The following is a 4,039-nucleotide window of genomic DNA, read 5'->3' as shown; positions in this document are numbered from 1 at the left end:
CAGTCAGTTAAGTGTCCAACTCTTGATTTCAGCTCAGGTCTTGAGCTCAGGGTCATGAGTTCAAGCCCCATGTTGGGCTCTGTGCTGGGCATGGGGCCTACTTAAAAAAAAAAAGATGTAATTTGTATCATAACAACTTAAAAGGTGGGAGAAATGAAGATACACAAGGGCAAAGTTTTTGTAAAATAATGAAATTAAGTTGGTATTAATCCAAACTAGATTGTTATATATTGAGATGTTAATGGTAATCTTCAGGAAACCACTAAGAAAATGACTAAAATATATATACAGTGAAGGAAATGACAAAGGAATTAAAACGGCACACTAGAAAACATATATTAACACAAAACAAGGCAATGATGGGGGGAATTGAGGAACTAAATAGACATAAAACATAATTTGTTTTCTACATGATCAGTGATCACATTAAATGTAAATGGACTAAACTCTCTAAAATCCAGAGATTGACAGAATGGATAAAACAATATGATCCAACTGTATGCTGTCTACAAGAGTTTCATTTCATTTTATTTATTTTTTAATGCTTATTTATTTTTGAAAGAGAGAGACAGAGACGAAGTGTGAGTAGGGGAGGGGCAGAAAGAGAGGGAGACACAGAATCCAAGGCAGGTTCCAGGCTCTGAGCTGTCAGCACAGAACCCAATGTGGGGCTCGAACTCATGAAGTGTGAGATCATGACCTGAGCCAAAGTCAGACGCTTAACTGACTGAGCCACCCAGGCACCCCTACAAGAGTTTCATTTTAGGTTCAAAGACACAAATAGGTTGAAAGTAGAAGAATGGAAAAGGTCTTGCCATGCAAAGAGTAACCAAAAGACAGCTGAAGTGACTATGCAAATTTGAGACAGAATAGACTTTACGACCAAAAAAATTGTTACTAGAGACAAAGAAAGACATTTTATGATGAGAAAAGGGTCAGTCCACCAAGAAGATATAACAACTGTAAGCATACACACACTTAACAACACAGCCCCAAAATACATGAAGAAAAAGAGGACAGAATTGAAGGGGAAAATGGACAACTCAAGAATAATAGTTGGAAGGGCACCTGGATGGCTCAGTCAGTTGAGCATCCAACTCTTGATCTCAGCTCAGGTCTTGATCTCCGGGTGGTGAGTTCAAGCCCTGTGTTGGGTTCTGCTGGGTGTGAAGCCTACTTAAAAAAAGAAGGAGAAGAAGGAAGAGGAGGGGAGGAAGAAGGAGGAGGAGGAGGAGGAGGAGGAGAGTTGGAGATTCCAATACCCCACTTTCAATAATGGATAGAACAACCAGACAGAAAATCATCCAAGAAAGAGAAGTTTGAGCAACACTGTAGACCAACCATATCTAGCAGACATCTATAGAACATTCCCCACAACAACAGCAGAATACACTTGCTTCTCAAATGCACATGGAGCATTCTCCAAGATAGACCATACGGTAGACCATAAAGTAAGTCTCAGCGAACTTAAAAAAGATTGCAACCATGCAAAGTATGCTCTCCAACCACAATGCAATGAAATTAGAAATCAGTAACAGAAGGAAATTTGGGAAATCACTAAGCCGACGGAAATGAGATAACGTGTTTCTAAATAATAAATAGGTAAACGAAGAATTAACAAGGGAAATTAGGAAACACTTTGAATGAAAGAGATTGAAAATACAAGTCACACTACTGCAGAGAAAAGACCATCACTTCTTCCATGTTGACTCATACCTTGAACGGCTTCTGCTTGATAATCTCGTCCTCAGGTCTCGATAGGCGTCCTGCCTGCTGATTCACATTTACCTCTTGCTTATTTTATGTCCCTCTCGCAACGCAATGTCTGAGGGATCATGGTTTTATTAGGAGAGCTTTAGAGTTGGTCTTTTGAGCCAGCCTACCAAAATGCAGGAAGAAAAACAGGACAGGATTGAAGGAAAAAACAAGTTCTCTCTGCCCTCTTCAGGCCTCTCTCCTTGTAGATTAGACATCTTGTACTTCATAGGAGAATGAGATGTATGACCAAGGGACTCTTTGAAGTTGTAAGCCTTTACATTTTTTAACAGGGCTTAACCTCCTAGCCAAGCCTTCCCTTTCTACTGGCTCCTAGGGTAAAGTCAGTAGGTAATTAACAGCTCCCAGCACAATGCCAGGGACCTGGGAATGACTCCGGGTGGAACTGCCACCCTACCAGCCTGGCTATCAGACCAGGGATCTACCACCAAAGGTCTATTGTCCCCTTCGGTTTTTTATCCAGTTTCAGAGAAAGAAAAAAAAAATACAAATCTATTTATGAATTTAAATCCACAAGTTCCTTTTTAAAAATTAAATGCCATTTTTATAACTAGTGGAATATTACCTTAATAATAATAAGAGGATTTAGAACACAGTTGACAGGAGAACCACTTGTACATGACACACAATTGTATCGTCAGTATCTCAGGCTCAGGGGCAGCTTGTCAGTCTTTATTCCAGCCCCTATTGATTTGTTTTAAGATTCTGAGGTGAGAGATCGTGATGCATTACTCTGATGTGAAATAAAACCCATCTGGCTTTTGGCATGCCCCCATTTCCCAGACAGATGGATAATGTGGTTAGCTGGAAGTAACTGCCTTTATAATATTCATATCTGCTCAAGGATGTCTCAAAGATCAGAGGTCTGAACAAACATGGGTCGTATTTTTCTTGGCAGATGATCTAACCCAGATACAACTTTAGAACAGGGGGGCTCAGTATGGTCCCCAGAGCAACAGAGTCAGTGTTGAACCCGGGAGCCTGTTCAAAATGGAAACTCTCAGGCTTTCCCCCAGACCTGCTGGATTAGAAACTCTGGGGGTGGGGGACAGCCATCTGCATGTTAACAAGCCCTCTGGGGGGCTACCGACTGACACGCGAAGGTGAAAGCCACTGCTTTAGAAAGCTATAACCATATTTCTAAGAAAGCAGAGAAAACATTAATTCTGTAAGATCTTTTAAATGCCTGTGATGTGCTAAGTACTGTTCTCCCAGTTCTCGGTGGGGGGGGGGGGGGGGGGGTAGGGGGTGTGCCTCCAAAGTCTCCAGAGAGCAGGGAGGGAATCTAAATGTGGGAAGCTTGCTGTAGGCTGACTGCAGCCTTGATAGGGCCCGGCAGGCTGCCTGGAGGCCCCAGTCGCTAGTGGCCAGAGAAAAAGGCAGACCAATGGTTGAGGAACACAACTTCCCTCTTCCCCAGAAAGCTTGTGATCCTGTTACGTGAAATCTCTCCTTTTAACTGTTGAACAACTTGGAAGCCAAATGTTATGATTATTAAAAAATTATTATCTTTAAAAAAAAAAAAAGAACAGCTCTATTGAAACGCAATTACATACCCCACAATTTGCTCTTTTTAAGCATATAATTTGATGACCAGTTGATGAACATTTGCGTTGTTTTCCACTTTTTGGTATTATAAATAATGATGCCATGAACATTTGTGTACAAGGTCTGTGTGCACTGCGTTTTCATTTTTTAGGGGCACATACCTCTAAGTGGTATCACGGGGTCATGAGATAACTCAGTGTTTCCATTTTTGAGAAACTGCCGAACTGTTTTCCACAGAGGCTGCCCCATTTTACCTTCCCGGCAGCCGTGGATGAGGGGAATGGCCAGTCCCACATGCTCACCAACACTAGCTATTGTCCGGCTTTTTAATTTTAGCCATTCCGGTGGGCGTGGTGGGATTTGTCACTTTGATTTCCATTTCCCTCACGACTAACGATGTTAAGCATTTTTTCAAGTTATTATTTGTCCGTTTTTAAATTATGTTGTTGTCTTTTTTATTATTGAGTTGGACGAGTTCTTTATGTTGTTTGAAGTAAGTCTCTTATCAGGGATATGATTCGAAAATATTTTCTCCCGTGCCGTGGGTTGTCTTCTCTTAATTATGTTCTTTGTGGCATAAAAGCTTTTAACTTTGATATAGTCCAACGTATCTAATTTTTTCTTTTGTCACTTGTGCTTTGGATGTTGTGTCTAAGAAACCACTGCCTAACTCAAGGTCCTAAGGGTCTACTCCTATACTTTCTTCTAAGAGTTT

The sequence above is a fragment of the Panthera tigris genome, chromosome D3, assembly GCF_018350195.1.
Source record: "Panthera tigris isolate Pti1 chromosome D3, P.tigris_Pti1_mat1.1, whole genome shotgun sequence".
Classification (NCBI taxonomy): domain Eukaryota; kingdom Metazoa; phylum Chordata; class Mammalia; order Carnivora; family Felidae; genus Panthera; species Panthera tigris.
Note: the sequence above shows the minus strand (reverse complement) of the source record.